At 41.7% G+C, this 15,601-nt stretch overlaps 1 long non-coding RNA gene across 1 annotated transcript; it reads left to right on the top strand.

The window, feature by feature from the left end:
* Positions 1-7,055: 7,055 nt before the first annotated feature.
* Positions 7,056-15,148, top strand: LOC148638637 (uncharacterized). The gene is made up of 2 exons (XR_015930913.1): positions 7,056-7,186; positions 14,344-15,148. It is a non-coding gene; the product is annotated as an uncharacterized LOC148638637 (long non-coding RNA).
* Positions 15,149-15,601: the final 453 nt, after the last annotated feature.

Here is a 15,601-nt window from a genome sequence, read left to right as displayed (position 1 = left end):
TTTCTGCTCATTCTCTTCAACTCCTTCCTGGCACAGGATAACACAGCCATGGTGAAACCAGTGACCAAAGGCAGGGCCCATTGGCGAAACATTTCAAGTTATGATGAGGTCATCACACTTGGAACACAAAGAACACAGACTTAAGGAAAATCCACAAAGAAACTTATGAACCAGCACCTGATGTATCAGGTTGTCATGTTACAACTCAAGTGAGCTGTTTCTGTATTGAATTATTGAATGAACATTGAATCAAATGACGTGCCGGTCTATTCAAAACAACATACTGAGATAAGGTATTTGTGTTGTTCCTGTGAAAAAGCTTGACACTTGATTATTGCAAACTGCAAAATTTTGGAGATTGCTAAATTATGGCTAGGAGTGTGTCTCGGACTATGGTCAGATTTAAAAGGCTTGTTTATGTTCATATCTGCCACACTTTAAATATGATATTTATATATTCCATTTATAAAATGGTGTTCAAACTGTTACAATGGAAACTTGGTCCTGGACAGACCCAGTCCAGAAATACAGTACGTCACCTTACATCGTAACGTTTTTTAAATCATTAAGTTGCAAAGCATGCAAGGGAGAAGTCAGTAACAAATACTGGACCCTTTTTCTAAATACATACTGCAGAACATCATGGTAAAAGTGGCTTGCAGTGTAGTAAAGCACAGTGAAATAATGATACAAATGTGCTAATGCACAATCAAATCATGGAAAATCACAGTCAAGCAAATGCATGATAATGTGGATAAACAGATCTACAGAAGACAGCAAAAATACTACAAAAATGAATGTGCCAAACGTTTATTGAGTTTCACCTTAACAATTATTTCAATTGATGCAGCAAAGCTTGTATACAAAATCTAAAACAGTTCAACAATCACAAACTTGAGTTCCCCTGCTTTTATCCTTAATTGTGCCTGAATCGCCACATACTGGACGCTCACAAACCGAGCTCCGCACGTGAGACACGTAACTCTCTCGCTCACTGGGCCGTCTCCGCTGCACGCTTGGGAGCTCTTTGTTCGGAGAGCGAATTGCCGAGCCTGGCGGAAGAAACCGAAAACAACCCCCTCATCACCCCCGACCCCTGAATCGGGGCTCCTAATTGAGGCGGGCACTATGACATCAGGGCTGTCTGTGAGGTCCCTCTCCTCACAGCCCACTGCATTGTCCTGGGATGGCAGGGCTCAGTTCAACCTGTCTCTGCCTCTCTTGTCCTTTAATGAGCCTGAATTTAGTACTGAGGCTGGGGCCTCTGCAGCTTATTATACTAACATCAGCTGCCACTTAAGTACTTTCCAGGCACCTTTCTCTCCGTAAGCCCTATTTCTAACACTTTAGCACCACACTAAGTTTATAACGGGTTTGCTCCATACTTCCACAACCCGGAGGGTAGAGAAGTGCCTCCTGTTTTCAGTTTTAATTCCATTGTCCAAGTAAAATAGTTCCCACTTGCGTACTCTGGTGTGTGTTCCATTGTTCATTTTTTCTTCAGCAATGATTCACTGATATTTAGCAATCTTCTGATCAAGACTAAAAGCTTCAGTTTCTTAAGTCTGTCAATCTAGGAAAGTCCCTGCAGCTCCAGAATGTCTCTTGATGCTCTTTCCAGGACATGTTCCAAAGCAGCAATATATTTTCTAAAAAGCGGTGCTCTACTGTAATTTGCTCACACTGAAAGTCTACATATACAGTATGCTGTTAGCTCTCAAGGCTGGAAGACCTCTGGTCTCACTGTAATTGCTGTGTGGTGTTAATTGTGACATCTTGAACTGTTTGCAATGGATGGGAAGGGGAAATTTTGGCTCTTGCTTTGCTCTCTCCACATATTGCTCAGAAATCTGGTTTTAATTCCTTGAAAACCTTTCAGAAAGACATGTAAAGCATTTGAAATTGTCGGGAAGCTGGCCCCTCTTAAGGAGCTGACCATATGATTAGATTCCAAGACAGGAATAGTAGAATTCCCCAACTTTCAGCGGGTACTTGAAAAAATCTAGGAACACAAAGGAATGCACTTCTTGAACACATTTCCTTAAGGATGGGGATTTCCTGTGCCTTCTACATGTTTGGTGTACCATCATGAAAGGGGAGTATGAAACAAGTTCTCCTTTATGCGGACTTTCCATAAACTGAAGGGAGTCTAGAGGTATACAAACATACTGCCATATGTAGATTATTATACATTATCCCTCAGTGCATCTGGGCATCTTAATTCATAAGGAAAAGACACCCGTACATCTGTTTATGTGTGGACCTGCAAGATACTCCTTTGCAGGATTGTGTGTGTTGGGCCTTTTCTTAGTTCAGTAGTTGATTCGTTTCACAAGAGAGAACTAAAATCAATCAGGTATTATTTCAATGTCTTAACAGTGTTCAATACCTCTGCAATGGGCTTCAGAACACGGTGCAGCACTAAATTGCTTCCCCCTACCTGACCTTAGAACACTAGAGGCCAGTTCTGTCCAAATATTTAGCTTTGACAGCAGGCAAGGAAGAAACAGCATCAGATGATCTTGAGGCACACATGCAGAAACAGCCTGCAGGGAAGAAGAGATGATGTAAAGAAACTGGAGTTTACAGTCACAGAGTCTCTACTCTTTGACTATTTAAACCATTCTATGAAAACAGGAATCTTTGTTTCCAGGGACACAGACTGCTGCTCTGCAGACTCTCCTGGGATTGTCAGTGCTATGAACTTTCCTGAGGTTGATAATGAGTCTTTTGTTCTAAGACTTACACCATTCCTGTGAGGACCTTAAAAAGTCCAGGAATGCTCGATGCTCCTTCACTCCATCAATCTTTGCAATATAACCTTGTCTTTATGCCCTGTTCTTAAATAGAGTATATCTGTTTGTCAAATTAAAGATGATCGGTTCAAAGTTAGGATGATTTTTCTCAAATTATCTGTATTTTTTATGGAACCTACTACTCCCAAAAGGCAGCTTGTATGAGAAGATTTACTGCTGGAGATTAGTACTGTTGTTTCGTGTCCTTTCAGGAATACAAAAAAGGAGACACTGGGTATTTCATTAGAAACTTGAAATACAATCATGCACTCTTGGAATGCTATTTTTCTTTTCTGTAATTATTGCAGCACATATTCCACACGAGAAACACGATCTTGCCAACAGCAGGGCAGGACTGCAGTTTCAAATTTAACAAGTCTGGTTTTTGCTCCAAGTCAGGCGTGAAATTTTCAGTAGACTGGAGTTTCACCTCTATTAAACACATCGACATTAACTTCCTCCTTTTATATCAGCAAGCTCAGGTATTTCAATGCCAAGATGATCATACCCAACCACATTTCCTTCTGATTTACAACCAGCAAGTTTGCACTAGGTACATATTGCACAATGCACTACGTGGACAAATGTATATTGCAAGTTAAATGCCAGAAACGTGTCATCATTTATTTGTGAAATACCCATTAAGGGTGACCATTAAAGCAATCATGCAGTGATATGTTTTTTTTAAGCATTTCCTGATCCAGTGTTGCAATCCCCATATAGTTTGCAACTGCACTGTCTGCTTCATGGCACTTACCCTAGTAAACTAGAGCAATAATACTTTTATCCGCTAATAATCAGGTTACTTTTACTTTTATAGATCGAGTCCAAATAGGTGTTCACCAGGTGGAGAAATACTTAAGGGACTTTTATGAGAAGCACTCAAAGGATTAGTACAGCAACAAGGTTTTTCAGCTAGGGTGATAAAATGCAATGGACCATCAGAAAGATTTACTTCAGCGACTTCTGAGTGGGGTAACACAGGAGTTAGCATTGCTGCTTCACAACTCTGGGGCCCTGGGGTGCTGTCTGTGTGGAGATTGTGTGTTCTCCCCAGGTTTGGGTGGGTTTTCTCCCCCAGTCCAAAGACATACTCTGCTGGGAGGTTAATTGCCTTGTGGGAGATATTGGCCCTTGTGTGTGTGTGTGTGTGTGTCTTTGTCTTTCCCACTATGGACTCGTGTCTCGTCTGGGGTGTAAAGGCCCTGGCTCCCCCATTAGATGAATTAGATGAATTAAATGAATCAGTTAGAAAATGGATGGATAACCTATAAATAGGCTGTATGCATTAAAGACGCATTAACCTTAGTGGGAGTCTGAATGCTGTAGAAGAGATGACCTAGCAGGGTTAATGTAAGGAAAAGACTTCTTCACAATCTGAGCCGGGTGACAGATATAATAGCAGAAACAGCTGCAGACAGCAGCCGGCTTTGGTACAATGGGACTCCGATGGATTTTACATGCTGGACCGTGAGTGGACAGACTCCAGGACATTTATCTTCATCTCTGCCTCTGGGGTTTGGAAACATGAATACGCCATTGTCAGCTGTCTTAGTGAAAGGAGTTTTTGGCCTCTTTGCCATTGGGAAGCAGCCCACCACAGTAGGCTTGCTGGCTTGACTCTGTGCCACCCAACCCCGAGCCCAGACTGAACTTGAAGAAGCAGTTTTCACCAACATTCTTACACATGAGCCCTGAGAGGGCTCGATTGTTTCCCTTCCACACAGTGCGCCGTTATCGCCACGGGAGTGTTGGCATAGCAACCCCGCTGGGGATCAAGAAGAATGCAACTTTTATGGACAGAGCTCTCAAGGAATCCTCCTATGATGGGGGCTATCAACAGCAAATAAAAATCATTCCCAGAACCAGTATGAAGCCCTTACTTCAGACTCAAACAGTTTTCGACCGGGGGGCGGCACAATCCTGAAGAGGCTTGTGTCTTGTGGTTTTTGGTCCAACCCAAATATCCAATTAAACAATTGTCCTTATTATTCTCTTAATTAGACGATGTAAAGGATTTTTCTTAAGGCGTTTTGCAGTTAATCACTGCAAAAATGCAACTCAATAGAACGACAGTTACCTGCTGTATAAAAGACCTCCAAGTCTGATTAGAAGTATTAATAATCATCCTGCTCGTGAAATAATGAGACTAGCTATGTCACTTGGCTAGAACAAAAACCTGAACACAGCAGTCTCCAGGAACAGTGATGGACTCCCCTGCTGTAGGTCAGTACTAAAAGTGTTCACAAGCTGACAGTCTGCCTGTGTACTCTGCCACCAACATTTACCTCCAAAAGATCAGCTGGGGCCTAGCAGATGGGAGACAAATACAGAAAGGGTTATGAGGGGACCTGATACAAGTGTTCAGAATTCTCAAAGGCAGCGACACACTCAGTCCAGAGGACTTCCTCCCACAGAACAGTGAAACACAGACCAGTGGACACAAGTGAAAACTCCATAGACGTGTATTTAACACACACGACAGGAGGCACATCTTTACCTGAAGGGTTGTAGGAGTCTGGAACAAGCTACCCAGCCATGTTGTTGAAGCTGATAATTTGGCTTCCTTTCAATATCGCCCAGATGATATCCTTTAACTAGTCAGGTTAACAGAAAATCAGTTAAAGGTTTAGTCAACTACCTGACTACAAAACAGGCCAAGAGGGCCAACTGACTTCTTCTCATCCTTAATCTTTCTTATATTCCAAAGCTGCTTCACCACTGTCTTATTCCTGCATTGTAACAAGAGAAGAAGGAGAATAGTTGTCAGTGAAAGGAATAAATAAAACTCTTAAGTGAGTTAAAACATTTCTATAGACTTCAGCAGACCTCTTTCACGTTTCCTTTATTTGTTCAAGAGACACGCTGCAGTTTCGTATGTAGTTTTAAAAGAGTCTTGTACACGTACAGTAAGCTGAAACAACAAGTTGAAATCCTTCGAATGCTTTCTCATATCCGTGGGTGAAACCTGCTGTGTTGGTTTTCACTAGAGGTGAGAATGCCCTGAATGTTACTGTTAATAACTTGTTTGTCTGAAGGGTTTCTTGTCTGTGTCTGCAGTGCTCTCAGCATGGGTGCAGTAACTGAATTCTCCGGAGATGTGTGCCTCTGTACAAACACACAAACATTTCTATTTGACTCCCGTTTTCATCTGAAATTAACCATTGCCTTTTTTTAACATATAATATTTAAATACTAATCAATACAGGTGAATGGACAGCACAGTGGCACAGTGGTTAGCGTTGCTGTCACGGCACTGGGGCCCTGGGTCAGTTCTGGATTTGGTGTGCTTTCTGTGTGGAGTTTTTATGTTCTTGTTGGGTTTTGCACGGGTTTTTTTCTCGTTCAGAGTGCTTGCTTCATGTCCCGTTTCCACAGAAGCTGAATCGTAGGAACAAACTCTGGCACTCTTGAATCGGACACTGATGTGTGTCCTAGGATGTCTGAAACTTCGGAAGCTGAAGCACTTGGGCTGCATTGTCTCTCATTTGTTTTCCCCCTGTTTGTTGTGAAGCTGCTGCTAAGCAATGGGATAGAGATTTACTCTGAAACGTGCGCTGTGCTGCGTTGTTGTCTCTTTCGAACCCAGAGAAAAGGGGAACACAGAGAGGAGGGTTCCGGGAATTTTAAAAGGAAGGTATTATGGGATTTTGCCCATATTCTGCCCTATTGGGATAATGTGCAACAAGATTTGAAACAAAAAAAGAATCTTTACTGGGACCTCCATAAGCCAATTCAACAACTTTCTTGTGAAGTGGTTTTTCAGATCTGGTTTTGTATATATTTAAATTAATGGACTGGCCTACAGCTTCAAAAAGACCCACACAGAAACCCACAGTCTGAATTGCCACGTTAACGTGATTTATTTTTAATACAATTGTATTTTTCTTCCTCTTGTCCCCCCTCAGTCTTACCGTCAACCCTTCTGTTTTCCTTGATCAATCTACACCCATCCTCTAAAGTAAGCGCTCAAAAATGTTTTGCAGACACCTGCTGCTGATCTGCAGCCAAATCCAGTTAATCTCTCTTCTCAAAAATCGCTCTCTGCGCATTGAACAAAGCACCTGACATTCTTCTCATTCTTATTATTGGAACAAGGTGTCTCCTTATGAACAAGGAAATTAAGCATGCATTATCGTTTGTCACATGAGGGCACTCCGGTGAAGAACTTATTTGAAAAATGTAGCAGGAGATTCGAAGAACCACAGGTATGATAATACCAAACGAATAGCATTTTTTTAAAGTTTTTAAAAAACGGTAGGGGAATTTCTGAAGTCCGTCATTTTGCCCTTGGGGGTGGTGTTAGGCGCTCCGCCTAACGAGCGAGGATTGTTGAAGGCAATTGACTTGCGGTACCATCAGCGAAACTTGATATTCAAATCTGTCAGGAGGTGAGCGATATCTTTAACGCCTGCTCGCACCCAGGGCAGGTCTGTGTGTGATTTCACTACTGTGGAATCTGCTGTAGAGCACCTGCTATTCCCGGAGTTTAGGTAACTCGCAAAGATTGACTTTCACTGATCAACCCGGCCTGTTTCTGCTCTGTGACGCACAGTGTTCTCCAAGTTGCTGTTGCCCCCAAAATATCCACTCTGGCAAACAGTTCAGGGATTTCTACCTCTGGTCATCTCCCCGAAACAAACGAGCAATCGAAACTGAGGGGAAAACAAACAACACTCTTATCTTCCACTCGCGGATTCGCAGCTTTCTTTCATTCAAAACTTTTTTTAAAAAAAGGCAGATGTAAACCCGGCTGTTTTATTCGCCAGTACTTATAATTTGTAACTGTACATTTGAAACCAGAAATGAAATTCAAGAATTCAAACTCCCTTTCCAATGCCTTCCTGGCGTGCTTTGGGGTCCTGGACCCTTTCTGTCTGCGAAATTGAACGACTTCCCGAATCTCTCGATTTTGAGTTCAGCCCAGAGACTCTAGCAGCGTCTAGATGACCGAGCTCTTTTTTGTATTATTATTATTATCGCGGTTAAAACAATTCAAAACAGCTTAACATTGGAAACGGGCTTTGTGCATTAACTGAAATTAACCACACTCAATTGGCCGGGCGCTTCTCGGTTAATGGTTAACCTTCGCTGATGGACCACCTCACCTCTGGAGTACCTCTGAGGTCTGCACACGGGGCGTGAGGCGGAGAGGTTGTTAATACTATCGGTTTACTGTTACTATAAATACATGAAAAATACATATACACACTGATACTGATCTGATAATGACTCGATTAACCTTGAAAACGGTGTTGTGAAGGAACAGCTACACATGACTTGGCATTAATGAACATGAGCCAATAAAAATGGTAATGCCCGTTTGCAAGCTTTATAATAATTAGGTACATTGCGCTGTCTGAAAATATGAATTCAACTACCTGTGTAACAGGAACGCTGTCGGACAGATATCTGAGCTGGTTGCGATTGTGTTCAAAAATACTGGTTTTTCTTGTTACTCAAAAATACGGGATTTTCTGCTCGTTTGTTTTCTATTTCTTCGGTTTCTTTTTTTGTGAAAATGAAACAAAAGTAAAAGCGAAAATAAATATTTTACTAAAAAAAATAACGAGTTGTCATACAGGACTGAATAAAAAACAAAATGCAGTCATAGAGTAACATCACATTAACACCAGTTTTTGGTCATTTTTGAGCGATTTCCAGGCTATTACCAAAAATACTCATTTTTTCCCCCCAACTGCTTGCTCCCGACTTGTAGGGATGTAGAAAGACGTCAGTTGAATTATGAATGCTGGGCTGACCCCTGATAGGTCGTCCATGTTTTGTTGCTTTTATAGAAATTATTTCTAATGATCAAATGCGTCCTGCTGTTGCTATGCCTAAGATGGTTTACAAAAGCTACTGAGAAACAGGATGTCCAGACAGACAGAGCAGGAATGTTAAAACACGCGGAATTATTCCCACGCCATACCCAAAGCATTTCCTGAATGCTGAACTTGTTACAAACTGGGAATATGCAATTCCCACACGGACCACGGAATGACGTGAATACCCCCCCCCCCCCCCAGGGCTGACCAGGACCGAGCATCTCCTTCACTGAAATCACTGGGAAACCAGTGGCCCCGCTGTCCCAGTATGAGAATAGACCCCCTGCCACCATTGCCAAGGGTTTGAAAGTCTGACACGTACACTGGGGTGTCAAGCAGGAGATTGGCGGTACACCAAGAAAATGGGGGTAACTGAGGCTGCAATTCTGTAAAAATAGCATGAGATCATCTCTGGAGAAGAAGAACTGGCACAAGGAGAGGAAGAGGAAGCTGCATACTGCTATTAATTGAAGAATTGCTGCCTTGCAGTTTCACATTATTGTTCTGTGACTTTAGTCCAGGTGGGGCTGCACACTGGCGGTGGTGGAGGGGAGTCCCCATTACCTGCACAGCGCTCTGAGTGGAGTGTCCAGAAAAGCGCTATACAAGTGTAAGCAATTATTGTTATTATTAGTCAGCTTTAGCCATGTCTTCAGTTTGCTGCACGGTGACATCATGCACACCCAGACAGCACTCTTCCTTGCTCTGATGACCACTCTTCCTCAGGCCATGTGGGCTCTGTGCCGCTCGCTCTGTCTGCGTGCATGCTGCGGTGTTCTGCGAGACAGGCTCTCCATTCTGCTCGGCTGGCCCCTGGCGCGAGCGGTCTGTGGGGATTGTTGCAGTGGAATGCAAGAAGTGGACACCGGATTCTTTTCCAGCATTTCTTTCCCCCCCTTCAACATCTGTTTGCAATAAGGCCTCTTTTTGTTACTGTTTAAAAACGCTTTCATTTTTTTTAAACTGTTCTGGCTTGAATTCACTCAAGAACGAGCTTTCAGTCTCTTACTGCAGTCCCACAGGCCTTGTCGTGCTGATGTGTTTCGCAGGTCCTCAGAAACCCTCTCTTTCTCATTCCAAAGCATTTTTTTTGGTTTCCAGTTTTCCTGTGAATGCTCTCCCTACTAGGTCATTATTCCCTTGAACACAGTGTGATAAACTCACCACAGTGTTTGTCTTTGCCAATGATAGACCCACATGCTGGCTCAGTATTTACTTTTGCTTTTTACACATTGTTCAGTATTTTCTAGCAGCTTGTCAGTCAGAGTGAGATACAACTATTTTCTGTGTTTTTGGCCTCTAATGCCTTCAAATCTACAGCAGTTTATTCATGATTGAAAAACAATAACACAGAAATAATTAAAGGTCTACACAGAAATGTTACAATTATTTGACTTCACAAAGTGAAATCAGGTCTTAATGGAAACATCCACTTTTTCCAGCTTAGTCGGTATTTGTTAAACGTTTCTGATAGTAGATTGGGAGCAGTCTTTTCCATTACGTATCTCATTTACAATATGAATCCACTGTCCATTCACTGGAGCTTTTTAATACACTTTTGCCTCATAACTGCTTTTTTTTACTAGCAGCTAGAATTCCTAATATAATATTATCTGTCTTTTGCTTCAATGTGATTGGCCAAACAGTTTCCCAAATACCTAACTGAGAATTTGAAAGCTATAACGAGGTTTATTATCTTATTAAGGTCTTTGTGGATAAATAGTCAGTAACACTGGGCAGGACCAGAGTGCTTTGCTACCTGCTCTGCACGTGACCTCCAGCACTGGGGAATGGATCCCTTTGGCTTAACTTGTGTTTTGGGGTTGATATAAAACAGAACGTTTTTTCTAGCAGAATTTGCTCCATGGAGTTTAACTTGTGGATCTTTGTTGAAATTTGCATGTTTATCCACTGATCAGTAGGTATCGTATTCTCCGTTTCTTTTTCCCATTTTATTTTAATGTAATCTGTTGAATCTTTTTTCATGTCCCCAATACTAGTGTGCAGTTTTAAGATTATTGTCTTCTGATTGCTTTGTTGATAAGTAGCTATAAACTTATTAAGCATTTTGTTATCCTGGTAGATATGATGTTTTATACAACATTTTATATGATCCCTAATCTGAAGGTGAAGAATCCTTGTTTTTCTAAATGATATTCCTGTGAAATGATTTTCAGATTACCTTGTTTCATCACTGTGCATATTGGAGTAATCGCTCTGGCTGTCCATGTCTTGAATTGAGCCTCGGACTTCTGTGGGAAGAAATATGATTCATAAGCTATCCATCTTAACACTTTTACATCATTCTCTAAGGTATACGTTTTTATAACAATAAACCATATCTTCATTGGTGTTCTATCCAGGATCTCGCTGTTTCATACATTGAATGCTTTTTTCCAGCAATCTATCCTCCAGGACAGTTTGCATGGGAAATTTATCTTCAAAGATTACCATATTCTCCTTTTCTCCTTATTTTGCATTATAATTTTGATTATACCAACAAACAAGCAATCTGACTTGGGTGGCTTGGTAATACGACTTAATGTGTTTGAGTACGTTGAAAAAAATATTTGGGGATCCAACAATTAAGGAAGCCTGCAATACAGCATATTCCAATTTCATGCTTATACCATGCATTTACTCTGTGTTTCTATAGCTGTCAGCTATTTACACCTTTCCACTTTACCATGCTTCTACCATAATTTTACTATGCCCTACTGCACACCCTGTCCTAGTAATGGATACTCTTTTACCATTATATCCAAATTTAAATTTTAATAAAAGCCCAGAGCTGAAAAATCTCTTTAAAGTCTTGAAAGAGTTCTAGAGTTCTAGAGTTATGCACTTGTAATTTTTTCCTGCTACATAAGAATTAGATAGTGAGCAGTCAGTGCCACGAAGTGTCACTTCATGGGTTCTTGCAATGGAACTGCATTCTTACCATAATCTAATAACTATTACTTACAGCATCAGGGAAGCTCTGCATTCCAAGCCTTTTTGTGACCTAAGTATGATGGAAATTGGACTCACGAGGTGAGGACTGGGGCAGGGGGCTCTGTTAGTGCTTTAAAATCTGAAACGACTTGCCAGACAGTGATCTGTAAAGATTAGTTTTATTTTCTCTGAATTTGCTACCGGAGGGGGTCTGGGGGTCTCTGGTTTCCAGGTCTGCTCTTTATCAGTGTCAGTCCGCAGAAGCAAGGAGTAACCAGATATGACAGAATAGAAAATGAGACAGGCTCCGCGCAGCTGGGAAATGAATAGAGATGCAATCATTCATTCATGCCCTAATACCCAGAGCTGCAAGAAAGGCTACAGCCAAGTTCACAAAACTTCTCCAGCTTATAGCCTTCCACCTCACTTGAGCTTCATAACGGAGAACAATTATTGCCAGTACGAGTTCGGTCAGCGTACCAAAGTGGAATTAAAAGGACCCTTGTTTTGCAGGGTTTGCTTTTGTAACATTTTTATGTCTTTCTGCAGGCACTTCAGCCCAGCCACTTATTAATGGAGAGCTTTTGTTTGCTGTCTCTCTCCCAGTCCTGTGTCATTTTGCTTTACAAGAGGTTCCTGGACTTGTCTGGACTACGTGCCCATTTAGTCCACTTTGTCCTGCTTCCCAGATCCTCTAATGCACATGTCCAGTGAGTTTCAGGTCACCTCAAACCACCTGTTTCTAAAGACTGAGAACACTTGGAAGTTATTAATCTCTCCAGCCTGTAGTTTTTTCTCTTAAGGGGGCTCTGATCCTTCAAGGCTGGAGGTTTGTGTTCCGTATGAAAATTTCTAAATTATAAAAGCGTGGTGACGCAGTGGTTGGCATTAATGCCTCACAGCACTGGGGCCCTGGGTTCAATTCCAGATCTGGGGTGCTGTCTGTGTGGAGTTTGTATGTTCTCCCTGTGTTCATATGGGTTCCCCCCCCAGTCCAAAGAAATTCTAGTAGGTGAATTGGCTTCTGAGTAAATGAGCCCTGGTGTGAGTGTGTGTCCTGCCCTGTGGTGGACTGCCCTGTGGTGGACTGCTGTCCCGTCCAGGGTGTACCCTGCCTTGCGCCCGTTACTTGCTGGAGTTCAGCAAATCAACCTGAAACATATCACAATTAACATTAGAAGTTGATGGTTACCTTTAAAAACCTGCCAGATGGGGATTTCCCCAGTGCAGGAGTGGAGATCCCTGCTCTAAAGGGACAATTCTTAGATATTTTTGTTTTTCCCTTTATTGGGGTAATTTAGCACCAATCGAAAGTTAAAAAAATGTGGGATGTGTTTATTTCGGTCCGTAATTTGTGTTTTTTTCCAAACAGCGAGACCACAAGTATTTCTCTGGCCCGGCTTCCTCTGACTCTGATTCAGCTGGGTGGTCAATGTCTGCTGCCAGATTAATCAAGAAATCGACTGAAAACAGTTATATTACTTTGGTTTTAGTTCACATATTTGAACAAGGATATGCCTGGTGCTTTTGTTCCCATCTCCTTGTTTTCAAAGCTCTTCCCTTGTGAACAGATGTGCAGTCTTCAAACTGGTGAAAGATTATGTGCATAATAAAAAGACCCCAAAATGGTTTGTAGTCCGTCTGGATAAATCTGATTCTAAAGGGTCAAATTCTTTTGTGCCTCAAAGAGGGGTTCCCAACCCTGAATTGGGGACCCACATATATGCTCATTTTAATTGCAGCTGAGATCTTCAAATTAATATTTAAATGAACCAGGGTCACTTAGTTAGATGCTCTGCAAGCTTTTTTTTCCATTCAGAGGTTGGAGATTTTGATGTTATTTAAGGGATATGATAGTAGAAGCCCTCCATGTTTAGGAAGTGAAAGCAGTTCAAGAGTTCAAATAAAACCATTATTAGGTCTCATTAGGGCTCAATTACTTAACTGAGTGATCAGGTGGACCAAAAGACAGCAGCTGTGTGGGACACCAGGACCAGGATTGGTTAACTATCTTAGTTAAAAGAATGGCCTCTGACCCATGTGTGCTGTTTGTACAAATGTGGTTGAGAAACCTGGCTGCTGAATGCAAAAAATAATAGTGATATAGCAGGTCACTCAAAAAAATGTGAAAATATGGACCTGCAATAACACTAAAAGACAAAAGGAGATCAATGACAAAGGGAGAAATGTTTTCAGTCAATTTCTTGGAGAAAGCGATGAGATCAGAGGAAGAAACATCTCTACAGTAATCCAAACACTGAAACAACAACTACCTGGACACACAACAGCAAGCGCTGACCATCCTGGACCAAGGACAGCTGCACTAGATCCCAACAGATCCCCCAGAATCACCAAGAACATGGCCTCCTGTAAGATGCTCATCAGTTCGTTTGCAGGATCGCAGCTACAGAGGCTCATGGAATAATCTTGGGGAAGATGTTCATCCTGCAGTGGATTGATAAAGGCTGAATATGATGATGAAGAAAGAACTGTACAGTACATACATGTATATAACATAGGATACTTGGTATTTGCTTATGTTCCTGGATATTTGCCTACACACCAATTACAAGCAGAAGATGTGATGTAATATACATAAAGAATAAGGTAGCTTATGGAGATGCTTAATTAGACATTTTCCTTTCATGTGCATTTCTCTGCAATATTTAAATTACCTTTTCACCTTTCCAGATTGACAGTCCCAGCAATCCATTCCTAAAACTCCATGTTGACTTTTTACTGCAGTGCTTCTAACCAGGCATTATACTTTTCATCTCTGCCTACAGAGCTACAGTTATACAGCTATATCATTAAAGAACACAGACTGAATAAGACGAACAGACTCAGAACTAAGGTAAGGACAAGTCAGTTAATTAGTTGTTCTTTGTTCCTGTACATATTGTTGCAAGACCACAGACCGATGTTTCCACAGCTACCAGTTCAGCAAAATGTGCTGCTCTGAAATGCTTGTCACCCTATGATTCAGAGTAGCAATAGTCTTTGCACAGTCAGACCACAATAATGCAAATTCAAAACCGTCTCCATCACGAAAAGCATTTTCTATTTAGGACCTTGAACTTGAAGGATAAACAGTTCTCTCCTCCTCTATGATATTACAAGCTTTGCCAGGCCTGTAATTTACAGTAACAAATCTAGGGCTGTTTAGTTAACAGAGTTGTCGAACCTGCAATTATGGCTTTCATCTGTGCTTTGCTGTCAACTGCAAAGCAAGGCAGTGGCTGCTTTTCCTGGCACTAGGGGCTGCTGACATTTTCCCCAAGAAGGAGGACTACAAAGCGAGAGACGCGACCTGTGCCCCCTTCTCTGGACGTCTCTGAGAAGCACTTCTCCGGCAGGCTGGAGCTCAGGAGTCACTCCTGGGTAGCAGAGTCTTGCAGTAACAACCAGTCATGGGCCTTTAACAAGGCTGAGCTGGGCATTGTTTCAGCCCACCTCAGGATGGCAAAACATCTGTGCCATGGGATGGCATCCTTGTGGGGGGGCAAACACTGGGTGTGGTACTCAGCTTCTGTGCCAGCAAATGTTTTTGCCAATAAAAGATGAAAAGGAGCAACTTTGTCGTCTAACAAACTGGGGTAAATAGTTATTTTTAAATGGCTGGTTACCCATTTAAGGTGGTTGTAGTGTTGGTGGTGAAGGAGTCCTGTCAAGTGTTTGAAACTGTTGAGGAAATGGATCAGCTCTAATTTAAATTAACTACACCTCTTGGCTGGGATGAATAATGTCTCGTACCTCTCTGATAAATGCATAGTCCCCTTTAAATACATCTTCAGCCCTTCTCTAGCGAATCCTGGCAGGTTTTGAGAGGTAACCATTCACAGTTTACATACTATATGTAATACTGATCTTCAACAATTAAGTAAGTCTGTGATATAGCATGTTAATTGCTCTTAATGAACTAGTAAATGATCTAGTTTTAGAATGCAGAATGGAATACAAAAGTGCAGTACCGCCGTTTCATTTTAGTATTTTAACGTTCCTATTGTACACAGTTGCAGTGTGAGAAATGGCAACAGAGAAAAT

This window comes from Lepisosteus platostomus, chromosome 28 (genome assembly GCF_059453375.1).
Source record: "Lepisosteus platostomus isolate fLepPlt1 chromosome 28, fLepPlt1.hap1, whole genome shotgun sequence".
NCBI classification, from domain to species: Eukaryota; Metazoa; Chordata; class Actinopteri; order Semionotiformes; family Lepisosteidae; genus Lepisosteus; species Lepisosteus platostomus.
This window is presented reverse-complemented; position numbering and strand designations above follow the sequence as displayed.